Below are 26,266 nucleotides of genomic sequence, written 5' to 3' on the forward strand. Positions count from 1 at the left end.
TACCCAAATTTGCAAATATTGTCTGTACATGTTTGTTTTCATTTAAATGGGGTTGATTGTAAATGGTTAATGATCACAACCAATCCCTTTTTAAAGGTAAAAAGGGGATTATGGTGTAGAAATGAATACTTTGTTTTGGGATGTATTTTCATTTATTGATACAAATTTAAGGTCAATTTTGTGATATGTATATGTCTTCTCATGTTTAGGTATTATGTTTATATGGTTCATTTAAAAAGTGTAATGTATAATAAAGTACATATTATACCTATGATAGTCAAACCTTATAGTTAGGTTGGTTAGGTTTTCTAGATATATAGAGATATATTTCAAAAGGATAGGCATTCTTTAAACCTTTCAAAGACCTACAGAATATGGAATTTAACATGGTTTAGGGTTTTTCTTGACAGTGAGGCCTAACTGCTCCTGGCAACACTACCTGTGTCAGAAAGGAAGATGGACATAGAAGAAGCTCCTTATGGTGTTTGCTTCCTTTATGGCAAGACTAGCCGTTTGGGCAAGATATTGCTCTTATCTAGACTGTTTAACTATATGCTTTATAAAGTAGACATACAGGACCCACAGGAAAGTGACTGGTGAAATAAGATGGACAATGCTACAGCATTTCTGCCTCATGGAAGAGTCTGCCAGACATTCTGCAGGACAGAGAGAAAAGTGACTAACAAACTGACAATACATGGGGATAGTTTAAAGTTTCCTGCTTTGCTGAGGAGTCTGCTAGATATACTATGGCCTATAGGCTGAAGATGGAACATTACAGAAGAACTTTAGATGACTGACCAGGTGTGGGATGTCTCTGCCAGTTCTCGACTTTACATATTAATTTTCTGTGGTCTTTAAAGTTGAAGGCAGACAGTTATCATTATAGTTTTTCTTAGTTAGGATTAAAGATAAGTTACATATAAGACTTTATACTCACCAAGATAGGATAGATGATGGAATATTTTTTTAAAATCTAACTAAATGTTATTGTACTAAAATTGTTAACTATAGTTCTTATTTGATAACTGTTTTGTTATATATTTTACTATGTTAAAGATAAAACCTTTCTTTTTATTTTAGACAGAAAAGAGGAACTGATGGGAGATGTCATTCTGTAAATATGTTTCTCATATTGGTTAATGAATAAAGCCATAGGAGACAAGGAGGATTCTGGGAGGAGTAGTAGGGAGGAGTCAAAATGTAGGACTTGGGGGAATAGGTCAGGACCCTCTCTCCGGTAAGAAAAGACCATGTGGAAATACTTAGAGTGATAGAAATGAGTTAATATTTAAGACATAGGTAGCCAATAAGAAGCTCTAGTCATTGGCTAGAAGCCAGTCTTGATGTTCCTCAATTACTTTACTGCTATGTTTATTATAAACATCAGCAAGTTATGCTTATACATGAAAATATTTTATCTAAATCTTAAGAGTAAGTGCAGAAAAAATTGAAATCAGAGTCCAAGTTAGTCAAAGTTACTTATCTTACTTTTAACTTGTCTGACTTTTATAGATATGACTGTTTTATAAGATGGAGTCAGTGTAGATTATAAATGGGAGACTAATTTTTGTAGTTCTTCTCTTGAGAGCCAGAAAGCCATTATTTTAATCAAATATTTATATAAAACTTGTCAAGCAGCTAGTGGTCTAAATGAATAATAGTCTATGATGAAGAAGTTAAATTAACTTTGTGCCACTAGAAAAAGTACAACCTGCCAAAGTCAACACTGATGGATGAGACTGCACGATGACCAGGAAAAGTGTCTGTCGTACAGTAACAATTCTAAAACTTCCATGCTGTGATCTCAGAAAAGCTGTATTTTCTAAAAGATTCTTAAAGCTATAATGAAGTTAAGACTTCATTGACTTGGGATAGCTTGAAATGTCCATCCAATTCACTTATTGCTAAGAACAATCACAGCTTATCTCAAGCATTATTGAATGTTCTGTGTTTATCTCCCCTTAAAATGTTGACACCATGAGAATAAAGAGCAAGTATAGGAACACCAAAGCAAAGGACAATAGGAAGATTATGAACCCTTGGTTCCTTTATTGAGTTTGAAAAGAAAGACATAGCTGAAATGTAGCAACTTCTCTGGTTACCAGAGTCCATTCTTAGCCTGGACTCTGCTGTCACAGCAGTGCTTTGATTCAACACAAATTAAGACAAGAGATGTTTTCTTTTATCATTAACCTGAATTTTTATTTTGGTAAATAGAGATTTACTTTTACCCAATGAGAAATGCATAGCAAAGAAAACTTCAGTTGTTAACTGTTAATAATGTGCTGAAATTGTTCATAGTATCTTTGTTGGGCACAAGATAAATGTCATACCAAATGGGAATAGTTCTATAGATTCTTTGGGTGTGAGAAATAGTATGGAGCATGGGCATGACAGACAGAACCTAACTTTAGTAAAATGTTACTATATGTCAAGTCCTATACAAGGTGTTTTTCTATATTTCTTATTAATAATTCTTGTGTAAGCTATCTTTTATTATAATTCTAGTGACAAAAATAAATCATTTCAAAATTTTAAGAGACTTGTCTAAGGTCATGCACACTACCCAGAAATGCCTAACAAATTTCTTGTGAGATATAATCTATTCTGATATGGAAAGAAAAGTGTGTTCTTTAATGAGAAGTAAGATTTCTGTGGATTGTTTAAAAAGTAAGTAATACAGTCTTGGTTTTAATTATATAAAAGAAGAAGGACAAAGAAACTTAGAGAAATAATAAAATTAATGAGTTTGTAAAAACAGAAATGCAGACAAGCATGTAATTAGCAATGAACATTTAGTAATTTATTTTAATAAGTAGGCAATATGTAAAAAGTAATCAATGGGGCTGAGAAGACTATATATTTATGGTAAAAATTAATCTAATTAAGATATGTTCCCTATTTGCTTGAATGCTCATCTTCAATGTCCAATGGTTTTGATTAGAAAAGGTGATTATGATTGTAGTGCTGCATCTGTGTCAAATTACAGGACAAGTCATTTTCCACCATCATTATGATGTGAAGATGCAACTGAAGCAGATATGAGTTCCTGCCATAGAAGATTTCAAATTTCACAGAGCAATTGTCATGCTTATCATTATTATTTCAATCAAAACGTCTTGAATTTAGAAGGGACATTAACAACACACAACACAGGAAATTTTTCCTGCAACATCTAACAGATGCTAAAACAGCTTCAGTCTTGAGTATTGATTGAAATATGTTGTGAAGCAACTTGGAATGTTGTAATGTCCTCTTATATTAGAGTCCACATGTTTCTTTTAACCATCAAAATTAACTATATGCAATAACTCTAATTTCATATATATATATATATATACACAAACACATATATAATATCATATATACAATAACAAAAAATATTTAATGGTATTACAGCAATTTGTATATATGCATATGTATATGCAAATATATACATATATATAATTTATACAAATATATACATATATTGCTGTGATACCATTAACTATATATATATATATATATATATATATATATATTTGTGTATATAAATATACAAATTGCTGTAATACCATTAAATATTTTTGGTCGTTATTCTTTACTTTCATTTGAGAGTAATAGACTACTTTATATAATGGAAGTAAAATAACTTATATTCTCTACTTTAGAAAGATGTTAAAGTCTAAGAAAATAGATAAATTGGTGCCCTGCCTAATTATAATATGCATGATTCAGAAACATTTCAATTGTAGTTCAAATTTGATAGATTCTTACACACTTTTATTCTACTCAGCTGAAGCTTGACAGTTTGCAAGTTTGCAAATTCCAACTTGCAAAGTTTCTTTTTCCAACTCATATATTGAGAGGTCAAACTCCCAGATGAGGTAAAGTTCAAATCAAACACTAAATACTTACCGTACTAATGAACATGAAAGGAGAACAAACTACTTCAGATTTAGGAAAGGGAAGAACATGGAAAACAATAACTCTTAATGTTTTCACAGTAATTTTATGTTTAGGTGGTATTTATCACTAATTTTAATGGCTCCTATCCATTGTCAGCTTGACTGTATCTGAAATAAACTGAAACACAAGCCACTGGGCACTTCTATCTGGAACTTTGTTGACAGATTATTTAAGCAGGAAGACTCCCAACAAATATAGATGGAATCTTCTGGTGATAGCCCAAATAATAGAATGTATAGGAAGGAAACTTTTTGTCTGCCTATTACCGTCAATCTTGTTAGCAATTCCATTATCCTATTGCTTGGGAATCCTTTTACCATTATAAGAATCAGCTTCTTTTTGTTTCCAGTCTTTACTGAAGACTGAAAATTCTTCAGGAATCCTCCAGATCTTGAATATCAGATGGTGATTGTCTCTCCAGTGTAAAGTATTCAGTTTTTTACTATGTGGACAAATCCCATGAGATAGTCAAATAAATCTCCTATACATATTCTTTCTGATAATGTGTGCTCATTCACCTGCTAGCATGTCATCCCTGTCATGAAGGGCTATATAGTCACAACAAAGTTTTACTCCCTTAAGTTGCTTCTCGTAGAATGCTGGATCAGACCAACAAGAAAAGTAACCAATAAATCCAATAATTTCTAGTACAGAGGTCATTTTGCACAGTTCCGTGTGTCCACCATCACTCCCAATATTAAAAATAATAAACAAAGTTTATCTTCTTTACAGTTAATCTTCTTAAAACAGCTAGCCTTATATTATCTTCCCAGAAAGAAAGGGCTAAACTTTTATCTTTGTAGGTAATTTTATAGACAAAATCAGTTTTGAGCTAAGACTATCCCAGTCTTGCTCACATACCCTGCTTCTTTCTCTTTACTCTCATAGCTACAGAAAAAAAAAAAAAATGATCAGCACCACATTGTGGCTGCATGCCACCAGCATCTAGTAAAATAACCAGTACCTTAAGTGATTGAATTTTTATTTCTCCAAAGAAAATAGTTTACCAACCTCAGGCTAGTCAAAGCCCAAAGCAATCAGAGCTATAGATTTTATATCCTTTATAAAGGATGTACAACTGTTCGCTTCTGCCACATAGGAATTAGAGTCCACCTGAATGCAAGGATGTATTATAAGGTACTCATCACTAACTTGGCATGGGATCTCCCCATTCTCTCTAGACACCAAATAGGGGTTCCTTATTCTACTTCACCCTGAACTTTCCTTAAAGTCACACAATACTCCACTTCTGTGCCGTTAATATTCCAAACCTATACCCCAAAGATCAATCTTCCTTGGTTTCACTTTTGAACCACTAAATCTGAGACCCTTGCATTATGTAGAGAAATATTGCTGACTTTATTTTAATATTTTTTCAAATGAATTGAGGTACCAACTTAAATATGAAGAAATTGTAAAAGTAGGTAATTGTTTTCTTAAGTAACAGCATGTTATTTCTACAATATTTTCGATAGAATTTTCCCAAATAAATGTAATTTCTAGTATTCCTGAAACACAAATAATAATAACCCAGAGACAGATATTGGGGTTCAAGCTGAAGATCCGAAAAGCACAGCAGTCAAACCAGTAGCTCTTAACACTACCAAGCTAAAATGGTGATCCTGTCTCCATGTAATCTCAGAGACAATGCTCTCCACGAATCCTCAGAGGCAATTCTTTCCCTGTCTGGAAATAAAATCTCACTTGAGACCCCTTGTTTCTTCTTTTTATACCTCCTTTGTGCTGGGATTAAAGGTGTGAGCTCTATAACAGGCCACCAGACTGATAGCTGGGAAGCCAGCATGGGACTGACTTAGGCCCCCCCTGAATATGGGTCTCAGCCAGAAGGACTGAGCAGTCTAAGGGACCTCAGACAGTGGAACCAGGATGTATCCCTGGTGCACAAAAGGACCTTGTGAACACATCCCCCATGGAGAGATAACTGCCTTAACCTAGAGACAGGAGAGAAGCCCTAGTCCCTACTTTAAATGACCTGTCACATCTACATGACCCCAATTGGATGAATTGGGGTGGGGGATGGGAGGAGAGGGTGGTTAGGGTATATGTGAGAGGGCAGAGAGGGTAAAAGGGAAGAAGGAAGTGAGGGAGGGAAGGAGGGAGAGAGGGAGGAAGAGAAGGAGGAATGGAGGGAGAGGGAACTTGGATTGTCATGTAAAATAATAAATTATATTAAAAAAATGCTTTGACTCCAAAATTTAAGTTCAAGGACAAGTTACTGGGGAAAAGGATTTCTATTTTTGTTTCCACAGAAAATGAAAAGATGTGGATTCCTTCCAGACTAATGTGGTTTGATCAAGCCAGACTGCCTGAAACAGAGTAACCAGGTGATCCTACATTCAAAACAGCTGGACAAAGCAGCCTTACAGGCTACAGCCAGGATTTCTGCATCTTCTTCGAATCCCCCAAGATAGCGCCCCTTACCAGCAGTAAGTAGTTTATGACGCCCAAATTCCCAAATATTGTCTATAAATGTTTGTTTTCATTTAAATGGACTTGGTTATAAAAAATAAATAAATAGATAAAAATATTGGATAAAAAATGTGAATAACATCTCTGGATTAAACAGTACATAAAAGAAACTTTAGCGACAAAAATTAATAGTGTATCCATCTCTGCTGTATGGTCTGCTGCTTATTGACTTATTCCAGTTGCTGGGGGAAGAAAACCATAAAGCCTACTAAAGAAAAAATAGCATAATAACACATTTGTTTATGATCTTCCAATACCAGGAAAGGAATCAAATCTGTAATTTGAAAGCCATTTCTCAAGAATATAACAGAGTGAAGAATATTAAAAAATTACTTTATTCATAGGATATGTTAAGACAAAGAAACCCCTTATCATGTACTATCATGTATCGTTTTTCAAGGAGAAAGAAAATCCTTGTCATGTCTCAGCAGTAGAAGGAAATAAAGAAGTACGATTTAAAAAAAAAAAAAGTGTGAGCTCTGTTATTTATTTACTTACTTATTTATTTGTTTGTTTATTTATTTATTTATTTATTTATTTATTTATTTGTGGCTGATTTACTCTTGTGTAGCCCTCACAGAGATCTATCTACCTCTAACTCCTGAGTCCTGGGATTAAAGTGCCCATCACCACCACCTGGCCTTTATGGCTTTGCATTTTGAACTCCTCAGGCAAGTTTTATTAATCATAAATAATACATTACCACAATTGTCCTTTTTTGTATAATACAAAAATAAGGCTATAACTAATATAAGAAAAGCTATGTACAATAAGTAAAAAAATCTATATACAATATATACAGGCAATGAGTATATCAACAATGTCTAGTCCATTTGGATTTGACAAATTAAGAGAAAATATTCCATTATTTTTCCTATCTAGGTGATTCCAAAGCCTTGTACCTAATATGAATTTCTATTCTAATTTGCATTTAAAATTCTTTTTTTAATGTCTTTCAAACGTTTATATTTTACCATTTCATTTTTAGAGAGTTTATTTTCTGAGTCTTTTAAATAAGGAAAACTCTAAATATCACTATCTAGTGTTCCACTCCCTCAGAGATCCAAAAAGGAGATAATATTAACTGAGTAAGCAGGAAGTACAAATAAGGGAATTCCAGAAAATGTCAGAAATGATAAAAAGATCTGGCTGCCTGAACAGTCACTGGAGGTTCTTCTGCATCAATGTTCGGCATCCATCTTCTGCCAACAGGACTAGCATACCTGACACACATTTCTGTGAAGCAGGATTTTTGAAGGACTGTCCACCTTGTCCTGGCAAGGTTTTGCAATAATTCTCTTTTGTGTCCTGTTTGTCTAATTATGATAGCATACTGTCAACAGTCAAGGAAAACATACTTTTTTGCCCAGTGACTATTTTTGCCATAAAGAAAGTAAACTCCATGTGGAGTTTCTTTGATGCCCATCATCTCTCTGAAGTCTGCATGTCTGGTTGTTATAAAAAAAATGAACCTATGCTATTAAAAGATCTTAAATTCCATATTCTGTAGATGTCTAAAATGTTTGAAGATGACCTGTCTTTCTAAAATATATCTCTGTTTGACTTTGAAAACATACCTATCATGAATATGAGTTTGACTATCATTGGTGACTAATTATTAACTTACATTTCCTTTTCCTAAACAGTTGGCAATAGTAAATTTCAAGGGCTAGAAATTTGCATTACATTGTTAAACGAGATGTATAGGCATAATACCTTGAGGAAGATTATAAATAGATGTACCATATGTTTTAACAAAATTAATCTCAAATTTTTATCAATACATAATATTTGTATACAATATACAAAATTTCAATCCAATGTAAAATATGTAAAACTAGTAGTTGTTCTTAAGAGTAGATTCAATAATCTACCATTTTGTCTTATCATATATATATATATATATATATCAATATATATACATACATATGTACATATATAATCTTCCCTTTTTTCTTTTCAAAGTAGATTCAATAATTTGCCCCCCCATTTTTGACAATTGCCAATAAAAATTATAACCAATCCCCCTAAACACTGACAAATATTCATAATCTGTTGAATAACTAAAATCTACCCACTCCACTTCTTGGGAAAATGGACATTGTGTTATTAAAATTAATTTCTACTGTTTTGGGGCAACAGCATCTTTAGGGAACTCTGAAAAAAATTGGGTTAATTGTCAATCTGTATCATAATGGGAAAGTGCAGGGCTTGTCTCATGTCCTGGCTAGAGTGGTTTGTGAGGCTAGATCATCTCAGCTAGCTACCATGAAACTGTTCTAAACAGTGTCTGTAAGGCTGGATCATCTGCGCAAGTCACCTCAAAATTATTTTGAACAGTCTGTAGTCCAAAGCTGATCTTTAGTTGGTATTGTACAGCTTAGTGGTGTTATTACAGTCTTGGTGGAATTGTCACTGTGGGGTTCCATCTTATTTTTGGAGACTTCAGAGATAATATTAGGTCAGATTAATCCTTTTCTTGGTAAATTTTCCTTTCCACTAGTTCTCTCTTCTTTGGATCCTTATTTGTCCAAAGGTCTTTAAATTCTTCAAGATAGTTATTATGATTTTTCTCAAAAGACAAAAACAACCTTGCTCCAGGCCTAATTTTGGGGATGATCCTAATCTTTATTGATTTTAATTTATGATTTCTGCTAAAATTTTTGTTTTATCATCTAAAGCTATTCTATCATCCAAAGCACTCTTTTCTTCCTTCCTTCCTTTCTTTTTTTTATACAGTAGACTTTAGGTTCTTTGAATGCTCTGGGAAGGAGTTTCCTCCACATTGACAGGAAATGACTGACATTAACATAGGAGCCTTCAAGAGGCCCCTCAAGGCAGTTAGTTCCCAATGACAGAGAATTACCTTGAAAGTCCCTTTTTGACCTGCATTCATTCGTCCAGTGCCTGCCTTTGCCGCATCTTCAGCACAATACAGAAGGAACAGGCATTCTGTTTGAATTATGCTCAGGAAAAAATATTGTTTCTAGGAAGGTCCTGTTTGCAATACCTTTTTAAAGGTGACCTTGTCTGCCATAATTGAAACATTTGATATTTTGATTTTTCTTCACACCTCTGAAATCACCTCTCCTATCCATGTATCATTATGGTCATAAGCTTCAATATTAATTGTTCTCAGATCCATTCCTTTCAAGGTGCTGACCTGGCCTTTAAAAGCATAATTATTCTTTTGCATTGGGCATTAGGATTTCCAAAAGTGATAGTTTCAATTATTATCTGTGTAGCTTCTGAATATGGTGCCATTCTATTATTGCTGATGCCAATCTTTGTAAGAAATCCATGAACGTTTCTTTGGGCCTTGGATAATTTTTGTGAATGTTTCAATTTTCTTTTCTACTTCTCCAATTCTGTCCCAAGCATTCAATGCTGCTGCATTAAAGTCAAGAGATGTAGACATTGCCTTCTAGAGTAGCAAAATCTCCTTTTCCCATAATTGATATTGGGAGTTAGCCATAATTTTGGCTTTAGCCTGTTGAATAGTTTTAGCTTCTTCCTTGAAGGAAGTAGTCCATTGTAATTTTTATCTAGGCAATAGGGTGGCTTCAGTCAAGTTTATCCAGTCTATAGTGATAACTCTATTACTAACTGACTACACGTTTAATTAACACATATGGTGAATGCATACCATATTAGACTACCCACTTGCTTGAATTTCCCTAAATCTAACGTTTTAACATGGTTCTAATTAGCTCTTACAGAGCCTCTATTATTTGGTGTTTTGTATAACATATTCATACTGGATTTATTAAATCTGGTTTTCTTAATATGTTAGACTGCTCCACTTTAAGCTGATATTCAATGCTAAACTTAGTTCTCCGTTTATTTCCTTAGTTTGGGTTTGAATAGCTCTATTATCTGCTTTAATAAGTTTTCCTAAGGCCTACATCTTGGCACTCATATCAATGAACTGTATTAGAGATAAACCAAGAATTATTTTTTTTTCTTGTCCTTGAACTTAAATTTTGGAGTCAAAGCATTTTTATAAATTTAATTTATTATTTTACATGTTGATCCCAATTCCCTCTCCCTCCCTCCCTCCCTCCTTCCCTCCTTCCTTCCCTTTTAGCCTCTCTGCCCCTCACATGCACTCTACCCACCCTCACCTCCCATCCCCCCACCCCAATTCCATATGTAGGGGAATGCCATCCAGTTGGGGTCATGTGGATCTGACAGGTCATGTGAAGTAGGGACTAGGGCTTCTCTCCTGTCTCTAGATTAAGGCATTTATTCCTCCATGGGGGATGTGTTTGCAAGGACATTTTGTGCACCAGGGATACATTTTGGCTCCATTGTCTGAGGTCTCTTAGACTGCTCAGTCCTTCTGGCTAAGACCCATATTCAGGTGGGCCTGAGTCAGTCCCATGCTGGCTTCCCAGCTATCAGACTGGTGGCCCGTTAGCTCCTCCTTGTTCAGGTAAGCTGTCTCTATGTGTTTCTGCCACCTGGCCTTGTCCTCTCCATCTGCATCTGGGATCTACTTTGACTCAGTGTTTATGTATGGATGTTTGCTCCTGTTTCCAACAGACATTGGTTGAGGGCTCCATGAATAAGTTAGTTGTTGATTTCACTCTCTGGGAAGGGCATTTATGGTAGCCTTTCCATGGAAGCTCTAATTGTTAGTTGGCAGCAGTCTTGTAGTTCTCTAGACCTTTCTTTGTGTTCAATTTTATCTTCAAACCAATATTGGCTCTGTCTTTTATGTTCTCTCTCTCTCTCTCTCTCTCTCTCTCTCTCTCTCTCTCTCTCTCTCTCTCTCTCTCTCTCTCTTGTTCTATTCCTAATCGGGCTCAATCTTCCTGGTCACATGTGTTTTCCTTTCCTCCTCTTCGTTTTTCTCCTACTTCTCTCTCCATTCGCTGCTCCCCCCCCCCCACTTCCTCTGTGCTCTGGGGAACTTGTCCTTTCCCAGTTCTGTGAGGGACTTTATATGAATCTCTTAGAACACATCTTGTATCCTAGTTCCTCTGGTGGTGTGAATTATAGGCTGGTGATCCTTTGATCTAGGTCTAAAATCCATATATGAGTGAGTACATACTGTGTTCCTCTTTTTGTGACTGGGTTACCTCTTTCCGGATGGTTTCTTCAAGTGCCACCCACTTGCCTGCAAATTTCAAGATACCATTATTCTTTCTTCTGCAGAGTAGTATTCCATTGTGTAGATGTGCCACATCTTCATTAACCATTCTTCAATTGAGGGGCATCTAGGTTGCTTCCAGGTTCTTGCTATTACAAATAATCCTGCTATGAACATAGTTGAACAGATGTCTTTGTTGCATGGATGTGGATCCTTTGGGTATATGCCTAAGAGGGGGATTGCCGGGTCCTGTGGTAAACTAATTCCCATTTTCCTGAGGAACCGCCCTACTGATCTCCAAAATGGCTATATGAGTTTGCACTCCCACCAGCAGTGGAGGAGTGTTCCCCTTTCTCCGCATCCTCTCCTACATGAGTCATCATTGGTTAAACCAAGAATTATTAAAATGATAATTAACAGTATGTCCACCCCAGTTAAGCTGATTATCCCTTCATTTAATTGTTCCATTTTTACATCATGCATTGTATAATCATACAGAGACCTAACTCTCTCCACTGTAATTGTATTTCCCATTTTTAATTTGGGTAAACACTAATTTCAACTAATTCTTTCCTTTAAGTGTTCCCAGTGTCTTATCACATCTGTAGACACTTTCAGTGAACTCTGTATGTGTGAGTGGGGAGAACTAGCCTGTGGCAGTGAACTGAGAGTATCAACCCAGGGAAAGAGGCTATAGGAAAAGCTTTCTTTCACAATAGAATATTTGATACCATGTTGTATTTCCTCAGCTTTGAAGAACAGCTTTTCTTAAACAATGGGGAGATCTTACGATCAGAACTTATTTTTAACTGAGACACAGAAGGACCATTCTGGGTTTTTTTTTCTTTGTATTTGTGTGTTATGCATAAGACATATAACTTTTTTGTTTTTTCTTGTTTTTTTTAATACTCAAAAACCACAGATGAAAGAAATTGTGTTGATGAGGTTCCATCATTGTGAACATTTTCCTGAAACCGTAACCTTTCAGATTATGAGTAGGTGATTCTGTAATTTATTGGATAATTTTACAGCAAGCGCATCAGAATGTATGTAATATCACATACAGTCATTTATTTACAAAATCTTGTCATTAACAAACTCCCCCTTCAGAAAATGGAATTAGACAAAGTTTTAGTATAATACATGACTTAAGCTGGGTGTGGTTGTACATGCCTTTAATCCCAGCACTCTGATTTAGAGTAGGTCAGCCTGGACTACACAGAGAATCCCAGTCTCTTAAAACCAAACAAAAAGACGTAAGTGGGCATGTAAAGGTTCCTCTGGTGATCCATTCCTTTGTAGAAAGTTGAAATCTACTAAAAGGTTATGATTCATGGAATATCTGTTTGCTGTAGAAATGTAATACAGTTAGAAAAGATGTTGGCAATTTCAGACCCGCTGACATAAATGAACAAAATTTGGTAATATAAATTAATGACTTGCATGCTTTTTCTTTACCCTGACTCATTCCTTACTGGTAGGATCAATCTTTTCAGTATTTGGGTTCTGGTTCAGTGAGCCAGAAAAGTAACTTTGTAGTATCAGAATGTCATCTAACTGTATATTTACTTTATTGTAAATAATGGTAAACAGTGGTCAATAAATAGTTTTATATTCCTTAAAAAAAAGAATTTAAACCTGATGAGAAAAAAAATGACCCATAAAGGTTGCACAAAGGGTTTAAGATATCGTTTTACTATAATGGGATATCTTGTGAAATTACTAGAAATTCCACGTTTACAACAAGGAGGAAAAAGGCCATACATGCAGTCCTTAAGCATGATTTATTGTTACTTTAAGATTCCTTTCTGAAATATCTTCCATTAAAAAATAATGTCTCAACGTGCTGATGTTGAGAGAAACAATTAATTGTGGTAGAATTTTTGAGTTAGAATAGTTGTTCTTCAGCTGGCCAGAGGCTTCACCCAGTTTGGGGTGAAGGGCTCCATTCCCTTACCATGTCCTCTTCATTTTCCATATTTTTGTCTTGCCTCAACTCACCTCATTTAAATTGGAACAAAATAGTTCCAGGGTTTTACATATGAGATAAAGACTGTGCTGGTTTGAATAAAATAGCCCCCATGGGCACATAGGGAGTACTATTAGGAGGTATGGCTTTCTTAGAGAAAGTTTGTCACTGGGAGTGGGTTTTGAGGTCTTGGATGCTCAAGCCTGGCCAGTGTGTCACTGTATCATCCTGCTATCTGTGGATCCAAATTTAGAACTCTCAGCTACCTCTCCAGCGTCATGTCTGCCTACATGCCACTGTGCTTTCTGACATGACAATAATAGACTAAACCTCTGATTTGGCCCCAAATAAATGTTTTACTTTATACATGATGTCTTTTCACAGCAATAAAATCCTAACCAAGACAAAGACTGTCAATTTAACAGAATTTTTGAAAATAAAATTTAGAATATATTTCTGCCACTGACATTTCTTATTGGTACTTAGAGTTTATTACAAAATATTTTGATAATATTTTCCTGCCCCCTCATTTGACTACTAACTTTCAATCTATATTTTTAATAGTTTTTATTTTTCCTATCTGAGGCATTGTCACCAGCTTTTACTCTGTCACGAAGAGACAGAAAATTTTCCATTAGTATGAAAAATTAAATGATTTAATCATGCTTTAATAGACTATATTGGTGATCAACTTTGATTTTTAACTTGGTCCAAACTTTCTGCCAACATTTATACTAAAAATAAGATACTAAAACCCCTCCTACTTCAAACTTCATTTTTACATTACTAATGCTGGATAGATTGATTCTATGTCTAGAAATGTTGTACCTATTCATCTGCTTTCTGTGTTAAGAAAAGGAGTATCACAGGGATTTGGCAAAGAAGCTAATGCTCTGAATAAGATTAATGTAAATTTTATGACTAAATGATGCCTGGACAACTATCAAAGCAGTATATGCTAATAGTTTATTCTTTTTATGTAGATATGTGGCCTATGGGAGAATTGTTTTCCTAAAATTAAAGAGAACAAAAAGCGTCTTCTTTTTCTGAATGTAATGCAAGCATTAAAGTTGGCTTATCCCTAGACCTCTTTAAATAAACAACACAAACATCAATCCTAAAACTACTTTAACATCTGTTCACTGTTGTTATATGCAATAGGACTGTAAACATGCCTTTTCATTCACAAAACATTAATTTCCTCTCTTTAGTTTATGTTACTTTATTGCATTTATTTTCCTCAGTGTTTGTTGTAGAACAATGCTTCGGGCAGTTCAGTTAATCAATTTACTAATTTTTAGTTGCCATAGACTAATGTGCAAAAAAAAAAAAACTCAAGTAAAAACAAAAACCCTGACAAATTGTTAACCAGTGTTAATTGCACATTCCATTAAAAATCATATTTACCTCTTTTATCAGAAAGGATCTGCTTGGCAAAAATGCCAGAGTTGTGTATCTGGAACAGTGGAACAGAGAAGGGAACAGGGCAAATGTGGCTCCTGTCACTTTTTCACCATGAGCTTGCAGACTGCACTGAAGGCAGCCTTTGTTTTAGAAACATGCTGATGTAGCTCAAAATAGCTGCCTTCTAGCCACCCTAAAATCTTCTGCTGACATAAAGGAATTGTATGTGTATTATGAAGAAAAATAAAAGATCCAAAGGTTGTAATTGTGCTGCTGAACAATTTAATTTGGAGGAAGCCTGCTGCATGGAAAAGTAGGAGGGGAGGGAGGACACAGTAGGAGGTGGGCTAGTGGGGCTCCAGGCCTCTCTAATAGGTACCTCCTCCTACTGGACAGGAGGAATGCTGGCAGAAAACACTTCTTCAAGAGTGTAGCCCTCCGTGAGTTCTCAACAAACATTTACGTCTAAACCCTGTAAAGTCAAGAAAACATCAATGAGAAACACATGAGGAAAACTAAAATATCATTTATTTTCGCAGTCAGAATTTCAAAAGCATGTCAATACATGTTGCCAACAAGGTTACTAAACTACTCAGTTATCAAATTAACCTCCTTACGTAAGATGGAGTTAGAAAAACAAGCTAAAGTAAAACGCAAGACTAGAATAACTTGAAGGATATTTTTAATCAGCACATTGCTGAGGAGTATCTGCATCCTGATAATTGAGATTACTTGAACAAAACATTTACTTTAAAAATATTTGAACTGCATTTGCTGACCCTGAACAAACATGTAAGAGCCAAGATTCTAATTTGATTCTCATACTTTATAAGCAATCCATATAACTACAATTTAATACAGTAGGGGCCAATAAATTCATTGATACATAAGTAATTTGTGTAGTTAGTTAAATATTGTGCCATATTTTATTTATAGAATTTAGGTGATATTCTAAAAGACATAGAACAAACCTTTATCTACTCTAATTTCTAACTTTAAACAAGTTATTGTCTGAAAAAAATCAATTTCCTGTTTTGTTTTGTTTCATGGAAGAATATAAATGAACATAATTCTAAATTTAGTCATTTAGCAACTATACATTAATTTTAAAAGATTTTGGAATGTTTAGAAAAACAGGTGTAAAAGTAGTCATCTCCTAAATTATTTAAAGCTATGTCTACAAATCATTTTGTTAAGGAGATGTCAAATAAAACTGTACTCCCCCATGCTATGTTAAAGATTTCAAATATGAATTAACGCATGCAGACTTCCAGTTGAAAACTGCTTTGAATCTTTTCATTTGTCTAAAATGTTTTAAAACAGAGAACGGGAAAGAGTGAAATCACATATTCATTTATGAAGTAATTCTAGCTTATTTGTCAGAAATGCAAGATATGGCTTAGGGTATGCTTTGGGTCTGAAATAACTCCTGTATGGTCCCCAGTGGGTGGTGATGCTTTAGTAGGCGGTGGTGTAGGAGTCAGGACCTTGCTGGAACTCAACCATTAGGAGAAAGACTGAGGATCAGAGCTCGGCAGAGCAGTGAGTTCCCCTCATTGTTTCCTGGCCACCAAGTCCTGCAACCCCACCCCACCCCAAACCCATCTCCTCCCCCAGGGAGCTGCACTGCTCTCCCTATTGTGAAAGCCAAAGTTATGTTTTAAGTTTTAATTACTGTATCTAAGAGATCCATAAAATAAAAATTCCTCTAACCTGTTAGCCCCTTGACCAAGGACAGATACTTCCTGGAATGCTGAAAGATACAGTTTATGTGAGATAAGAAGCCAAATGTTTTTGCTTCCCTAAACAAGTTTGTTTGACCCAGCTATACCAGATGCGCTTGATCCCATGGTGATGGGAGGATCACAGGCAGGAAATAGATCAGGATGTACGCTTTGCAGTGTCTGGATGTAGGCAGAAAGTACACAGGAAGGAAGTATACCCAGATTAGACCTGGTGGAAATTATCCGTGGGCTGGGGCAGGGTTTGTCTTAATAAGCCTCTGCAAAATTTTACTCATCGCTATTTTTCTGGGAACTCCCAGAATGGTCCTGGCTACATTCCATCATCTTGGCCAGTATTTAATTAAAGATTGCTTCAACTTTGGCTCAAAATTGTTTTAGTGGTCTTATGCTCACACAATGAAATTAATACCTGCCCACAATGATATTCTGAGGTCCCCTCAAACCATGGGTTACAATTAGTCTTTCCACACACTAGTTTCTCAGTCAGCTATCTGTCACAGTGATATGAAGGTAACTAATAGGCAAAGCGATTCAGAACTGTTTAAAATGATGTAAGCTTAAGCAGAACGAACTGGGAAAAGAAGCACACTACATCTCACTTCAGTCTCCTCCTTTGTAGCACTATATTTATAGTGAGAAAGTCTCCTAGATCCCGGTCCTTGATTAGAGAAAGAAGCACACAAGTCCTAGCTTCCTTCCTCACTGAGGCCCCTGGATATGCCACTTCTCCTATTTTGTACAATCAGGTGATTGGATCTGATCATTGGTCTGATTTATTTGTAATAAGGCTGGGTCTCCAGTGACTTAACAGAAAATGACTAGGAGAGGTGGATTGTAGAAATAAAGGGCAATTTATTCTCCTTTTTGCAGTCTTGTTCATAAATACAGCAAACGTGTAGTTCGGTAAAAAGAAATGTGTGGGCTCATGTACTCACTGTGAAGGTCCAAGCACCCTGTAGCCAAAGTAGGCAAATTTATTCTGTCAGGATTCTTGAAATAGTGTTGCAAATGTTCAAAGAGGAATTAAAATAATTTCAACCTCCATTTGTCAACCCTTTCTCAACCAACATTAAACAATGATCAATATGATCAAAAGTCTAAACTAACAAAATACCAAGCCTTATACTTTTATACTATGTGTTCAGTAACTCCTTAAGAAGTCTTTAGGAGGGCATTGGAGAGATGGTCAGTGAGTGGTTAAGAGCCTTACCACTCTTGAAGAGGACCTGAGTTAGGTTCTGAGCACTGACAAGGTGGTTCATAACCAACTGTAACCCCAGTTCCAGAGGTTCTAATGATTTCATCTGACCTCCACAGCAACCAGCATATACAAGGTACAACATACATGCATCAAAACTCTCACACAAATAGAACTAAATAAATTCCAAAATAGTTTTTCAAAAGAAAGCACAAAATATTCTTTGAAAATTATTTTAATTGTTTAGATATACTTGCATGTATGCTTGATTACGCCTATAATAAAATGTGCAAGCAAATACTAACCAGGTGTAATCTACATGTATATATACTTTTTAATAATTATGTCCATAAAGTTTTAAATGTATAAGCAAATGTGAATTATAATTTATTGTCACATGTTAGATACTTTATGAAAAATTAGCTATTCATTTTAAATCCCTCTTCACCTTTTCTTAAAAGCCAAAAATAAAGTAGCAAAATCCCAAAATTTCACTTCTTAAAATACCTATTTTTTTCATGAGATAGGCAAAGATTCTATCATGACCTGCACACTCCCATGTAGAGAATACTATATTTGAGAATATCTTTATTATCTCGAAGGAAATGAGGGCTATTGTAGATAATAATGACAGTATATCATAAAGGACTTTGTTTTGCATTGTGTGGGCAGGAATGCATGACTAGAGAAAACATTTAATTAGTGAGGAGCATCCTTGGGGGCTTAAGGAGTCAGGCTTAAGAAAAACAATGTTGTAAACATAATACTCTAATTGAACTGCATTCAAGTTTAATGAAGTTGAATTGATAGCTAAAATTAAATCATGTGACATGTAGTTTTGGATGTTTTTGATCTTTCTCCATCAGTTGCTTTGAAAATAATAAAATATTCTTCAGAATGGTGGGGTTAAGGAGAGAGAAAACTATATTATGAGCCATAAATGTTTAAGATATAATTATAAAATTAAAAAGCTTAATGCCCAAAATATAAGCAGATAGGCCTGTTAATGGACATTTGTTCCAAAAAGGCAAGTTTACTTTCATGATGCTCTGTCCTCTATCAAGATTATAGCTAATTCATTCACACTTAGTTATTTTTTTTTCATTATAATCCAATGAGAAACATTTTCTGGGATCAAATTTAATCCTCTAGGAAAGGTTTCATCAGGCTTATTTTACCTGTATGTTTACCAAGCCCTCAATCATGATGTCCTAAGAAAGATACAGGATTTGAAGGGGTAAGGGCCTACAGTATTGGTAAAGAAAAATAGAAAAAAATCAAGTATTTTCTTTTCTATACCTCGCTTTCTTAAACTTTCTTAATTTTTTCAGGCTCCTTCTCCTCTGTTTCTATTCCCTTTCCTTCTTGGGTAGTATAAACCTTTGAACAAAATATGAAACACATTTTTAACCTGGGAATTGTCATCTTTATTTCCTTCCTTGGGGGTGAAAGGGAGGGTGATTAAAAGTTTTATAATTTATTTTGATAATATCCACTACCTACTCTTTCTACTTGAGTTGTTACATCTAATGGAAGATGAGATTGCTATTCTTGAAGGAAAAATTATTCATTGAATTACACAAAACTAACCAATATTCAATAAAGGACAATATAATAAAATCTGATGGTAGTATAAAGTTTAGTATTTGCATTACATCCATCAACCAAAGGATTTACATTCATCACATAGGAACCCCTCATATACAACAACCTAGTTGAGAACATTTTAAAATTTACAATATGCACTGTGCCTTGGAGACCCATGCCTTTAATCTCAGCACTCAGGAAACAGAGGCAGGTTGATCTCTATGAGTTCCAAGCCAGCCTGATCTACAGAGTGAATTCTCAGCCAGGATCCAAGGCTATACAGATAAACCTTGTTTGGAAAAACCAAAAACAAAACAAACAAAAACCTTAGAACACTCAAATAAGGTATGCAATTGACCATCAAGCAGTTGAAACAATCTTTAACCTATTTTTTCAAAAGGCAATGAAAATTACAATTACAATTCATTTATACCTTTACAAAAAAGATTAAAGGAAATATTACAAAATCAAATACTAAGTATTGTTACCTGTGGATGAGTTGAGAATAACAAAGAATCACAACTTAACTGGATGTCTTATAGTCGTTGGTAAAGCTGAGCATATGTATGCTCTGATGTCACAACCATACTACCTGCATATGTGATGGCTATTCTTGGTTGTCAACTTGTCCTTGTCTGGAATGAACTATAATCCAGAAACAGAGGATACATGTGTGATCCGGATCATGAGGCAGGAAGACACAGGCTTTTCATCCAGACCTCGAAGTGGGAAGACACACCTTTAACCTGGGCCACACCTGCTGGAATCCTATATAAGGACAATGGAAGAAGGAAGGATTCATTCATTCTATGCCTGTTTGCTCTGGCCATGCCAGTACATCCATTACTTCACTGGCATTAGAGCCTACTTCTTCGGGAGTTTAGAATATACAGAAGACTGGCTAAGACACACAGTCTCCTGGGACTGAGCAACTATTAGAATCTTGGACTTTCTGTTCACAGGTAGCTATTGTTGAATTAGATGGACAGCAGCCTGTAAATCATTCAAATACATTCTCTCTCTCTTTCTCTTTCTCTCTCTCTCTCTGTCTGTCTCTCTGTGTGTGTGTGTGTCTGTCTGTCTTTCTGTCTGTCTCTCTCTTTTTGTGTGTGTAAAGAGAGATACATTCTCTCCAGAGAGCCCTAACTAATACAGCATACTCAACACAAATGCATACATCTCTTCAGAGAAACAAGATCTAAAATACATATACGCATTGATCTAATAGTAAGTAAACTGTGCCATGTTCACATCATGAACATGTAAAATCTGATACAGTCTCATTAAAGACACACAGAGCAGAAACCGGGTGTGAAAGTGCACGTATTATTTATGGAAGACATGAAAGCACACCATATACATCCTAAAGATTGGAAGAATGATTACCATCCATACACGAGATTTCTTGAGCACTATTACAATTAGATTTAAATGAGAATTAACTGAACAAGGTGCTCATTATGTATAATCTCGCCTCTCTACCTATATATCATTATCTATCTTTATATTTACATATTATTTATGTATTATACTTTGATAAGAATTTTGAAAATTAATAGGGCATAATAGCATATGGCTGTAATCCCAGGACTCAGAGAAGGAGAAAAGACATATGTATAAGGATCAAAAGGTCTGTTTAGTGATTTACAGATCAGTCAGGATTATATAGAGAGAATCTGTCAAAAAACTTTTAAAATGTAAAAACTCTGTCATTAATTCACTTTATGTTGTTCAAAACCAAAAGATGCACTAATACTATTTATTAATAGGAAATATAGACATAGACCTCACACTATTGCCCAAATATTTTTTTGTTTATTGTTTATAATATTTCTATAACAAACAAAAGAAATAACTTAAAATTATAGTTTCGTTAAATATTTTCGATGGTATATTAAAATATTCACTTCATCAATTTACAATATTTTCAACAACTGTTAACATGCAAATTTAATTTGAAAAACTGTGTGTGCATACTAAAAAAAAATTACTTGCTGTATTTCACTTAAGAGATTTTGAATTTCACCACTGCAGAGAAAAGTTATTTTCTTTGATATTTCTAAAGTCTGTATATACAAATGACTTTCATTTGCTTTTTTCAGTTCAGTTCTCATTTTTATTGTTCTGTTTATTGTCTCATATTTTTAAAAGACAAGTATGATGGTATATCATATCTTAGACACGATTTTATATTTTATGTATATAGAGTAAGTGAGTGGAGTAAGGTTCTTTATCAAATAGATACCAACCGAATGGAAACAATCTAACATAATGAAAGGATAGCTATATGGGTCTTTAATCCTCATCTCAATCCCGACCCCCTCAGTCATAGCTGATGGATGAATTTGAGATGTTCTTGCCTTCATTACTTACAGCTGAAATGATCACAATATATCTGATAAACAAATGAATGGAGAATAGATTGTGTGTGTGTGTGTGTGTGTGTGTGTGTGTGTGTGTGTGTGTGTAAGAGAGAGAGAGAGAGAGACAGAGAGGTGGGGGAGAGAGAGCTGTTGAAAGAGACAGAAAGGGCTGGAGAGATGTATGATAGATAGATAGATAGATAGATAGATAGATAGATAGACAGACAGACAGACAGATAGATAGATAGATAGATAGATAGATAGATAGGTAAGTGAACAACAGACAGAGGAAGGAGGGGGTGTTGAGGAGGAAAGAATGACAAGGCATCACAAAATATCCATCAGGAGAAAGTGTGACATGTTCTAGCTATCTGCTTGGGAAAGATTTGGGAAGGAATCCTGGATTTCTTATTGTGCTTATAATAAACACAGTCAAAAGCTAACTCTTAGCTTCCTTTACCATTACTCTGTATGCATTCCTTTATTGGAGATGCTGCTACCTACTAATACAAAAACATTTTAGCCTTATAGGTAGATTATCATCCTCACTGAGAAAAATTTGGGTCATCCCTACTGTAAAGAGAAATCATTTTGTACCCAAAGATGGACAACTGTTTCTAAGTGGTAATGTTGAGTGAGTCAGTTTATAACTGTCAGATGCTCAAAGACTGACACTTTGGATAGGAGGGAGGAAGGATGATGTTAGTTAAGGCTCGCTGCCACTCTTATGAGCAAGCAGAACTTTCACCAATTGTGGCTTGAGAGGGGCTTGCTTTAATTAAGTTGTCAGAAGGAAAGAACTCTCAAAATATTAAAACTATTTTTTTCTTCCTGGCAATGGTGGTACATGCCTTCAATTCCAGCACTTGGGAGACAGAGGCAGGCAGAACCCTAAGTTCAAGGTCAACCTGGTCTATAAATCAAGCTCTAGGAGAGCCAGGGCTACACAGAGAAACCCTATCTTGTAAAACAAACAAAGATTTTTTTCCTATTTCCTTTCCTTTAATTAAAACAGTGAATATTATCTTTAGTAGTAAATTTTTAGTGAAACTCTTTATATAAAGAATTTTATTAATTATTTCCTATGATGGACAGTAACAAAGAAGGAAAGTTCATGTTCTTGGTTTTGTGGTTGCTTTATTTTTCAAACAGTATATCATTATGTCACCCACATTGGTTTCAAACTTGGAACCCTCCTGCTTCACTTTCCTGAACTCCTGAAAGTGTTCTATTCTTTTATTTCTTCTATAAAAAGTTTACCTAGGTATCCATATTACTAACAGACTTTTGAGGAAATGTCCCCATTTTGAGAAAAAGCATTATCACTTACTTTTGTTTCTTCTTGTTTAAAAAATCAGTTTTAAATTTTGTCCCCACCATAGAAACATGTATTTATATATCTAAAAGACAGAAATGAGGATAATAAAACAGATAAAACTACAGCAATGTTTTATTACCTTAGATTTATTTTTCCGTATTTTTAAGTCACATCCAACAGACAAACAAGCTCCAAGTTAAATATATAAAAATAATGCAACACAGCAATGACTTCTAATTCTCTCAAGGACTAGAAATTGCTGGGGAGTTTTTATATTATAATGGGAATAATAAATCTAACTCGAGCAGGAGTCACAAAATCCACAAAACAGTATTCAGTAAAATATTCCTTCAAGTTTCACATTCATCATAACGTCATGACTACTTTATTAAGCATATTTACATATCACTTCAAAAACCATCTCATTTCCTAAACTGCCTTTTGATCAGGTCTCACTGGAGGGACAGGACACATCCCATTTGGTCCTTTAAGGAAATCTTCCTTTTTTGTTTGATGTATCTACAACCTGTTGTGTATTAGCAAATGGATTTATTTAAGTGCTCTGCTTTTCATTTTTAAATTGTCATTTGACATGCTTTCCTAGTTGAGTTATTTTTAAGCACTATGGGACCCCATAAAGTCCTTCAATGTGCATCTAGTGGCTGATTAAATGAGCATAGGAGAAACCTTCATCCAAAAAGGCAGATATCTATTTCTTCTCAGTTACATTTCTAGAAATGAAGTGTTTGTGGAAAAGACCAGTTTTAAGCTTTTAAGTATCCATTTCCATTGTGCTTTACAAGATGAAGGTATTCAGTCAATATTAAATGGAATTAATTCTATCAGATTCTTCAAATTTTTCTTAGCTTTAAACCTTCAACGCTTGGGTAATTAATTGGTTTTCTTTATAAGATGGCTGTTGTTAAAGGGATTGCTTTCAGAGAAAATTATATGCAGTGAAACTGACAAGAGACTATTTAGAAATACCCAGATGACCATCAGGGTCAAGTAAGTTTCTAAATTGTTTTATTAATGTCATCAACATTTTAGCATTGATGTCAGTAGCTAATAGTATTCACTACATGTGCTCTTAGATGCTCAAGGAACCTGTGACCCCCGCTGGCAAGTTTGTTACTGGAACTACTGTGAGCTCAGCATCATGCCATTGATTGGGCAGTAAACAGGTGAATCACATCCAAGAAATTAAACAAAACTTGTTTATCTCTTGTAATTAATGGATTCACCAAATATAATCCAAAAGTATTTTCCTGACTTTTATATTGTTTCTTCCATTATACAAAGTGGGCTCATGAAGTAAAGAAGCTAAAACAATTACTCACTATGGGAAAAAAAAAAACAAAAACAAAAACTGACACTAACAAACACTCACTTACTTAGGCATGACATTTTCATATTCGGTAACAGATCATAAACAGAATTTGTATTCTGCTTTAAAATGAGTTCTACCAACATGTTTTAAAGAAGTCCAAATAGGATTTTCAAGGTGGTGATATGTACAATCACATATATTTTCAATTACTCTGTATTCAACCATTGTAATACACAGACTTATTGGCTATGGAATCCAATGAATATTGTTACTTAAACATCCTATTTCTCAAAAACATTTTTTCAATAATATTGTTAGGTATTGGCCTCAGCATTATCATATAATCATAATAAATGATAAATAATGGCATGTTTTTGCAGAATGGAAAAGAAACATGATTTTTAATAAGGAAACAATTTACTTTTAAGTTTTGATCATATTCATTTAGAATAATTACATTAGGTTTCAATGTATTTTCTAGTATTATAATAGGTATTCCACATACCTAAATGGATTCTACACATTTCATTACAGGTACATAATTCTGGGAATTTATATGAGGCTTAATCCAACAGTTCTATCCATCAATATTTGTTGCAACATGATATCATTATATCTACCAAGTCAACTGAATTTTTAATCATCATAGTTCCAAAATATTCTTTATTCATCTCTTCAACATGCTAAGTCTTTTACCACAGTCTTGTCTGTGAAAATACTTTCCACTTAGTCTGATAGTTTGAACCATCCTTTTGTACTCCTTAAGATGTGGATTATATTTTAGAAAAGGGAGTTTATTTTGCTTAATATAGTATACCTAGGTACTCACAAAAACCAAAGTTGCTGAATACACAAGTGTATTAAAAATGAATAATCTGCCTGTGAAATGTGACCCATTTACAAGTACCTACACAAAAAAAAGACATCAAGAACTCTGAAAGCATAAGACATTTTATGAAGGAGCAGGAGGCAAATGAGATGGGTAGCTGCTGTAGAGCACAAAAAGCTCCAAGTCTTAGTGATTTCTGTTTTCAGAATTCCTTATGGTAATGCCACAATGAGAGTTTGCTCATGAGCCTTCCCCCAAGCAGTGTTCAAACCTGCATCTTCTCCAACTCACTCCCTTCAATATCTCATCTTCCTCCTCTAGTAAATAAAGAAGTGTATTGTTCCCTTAATTTTAACATAATTAAAAGTCACAGGGGCATCATTTTTCTGTTATTTTCCCTTCTTTTCAAGCATTTATAGACTATCTCTTATACTTTGGTGGTAATTCTTTCTAAAAAATATGAAGTATAACACATTTCTGAAATAAGGCAAGGCAAAGTCAAAGTGAATACCTTTCTACATTCCTACTGAAGCATCTGAGGTACACTGGAATCCATAAAATGTACCTTTAATCAACTTAATTCACTGTTGTTTATTAAAAGGAGGCAACATTATTAATAAATGCTTGCAAGTGACTTTCTGTTTTGTAGAAAGAGCAATTCCAAAGTGTAATATCATTCTGCTGTGTAGTGCTGTCATCCACCATGTACCAAAGCTCACCATCTTCTGTCAACAAACTTTCATGCATGTCTTTGTAGCTTTTATCTTGTACTTCTTTTTAGCACTGGTTTTACCAATTTCTACCCATTCAATAGTTAGTTAAATAACTACTTATTTATATTTCTTTGCATGATAACACATTTTGGACTTGAGAAAAATTTTAGATTATCAGTTTTAAGTGCTTGAAAAGCATCACCACATCAAAAACTTAAAGTATTCTTTTGAAGAATGATCATTTTCATCTTCTAAATTAAATTGCATCATCAGC

The sequence above is a fragment of the Phodopus roborovskii genome, unplaced genomic scaffold (genome assembly GCF_943737965.1).
Source record: "Phodopus roborovskii unplaced genomic scaffold, PHOROB, whole genome shotgun sequence".
NCBI classification, from domain to species: Eukaryota; Metazoa; Chordata; class Mammalia; order Rodentia; family Cricetidae; genus Phodopus; species Phodopus roborovskii.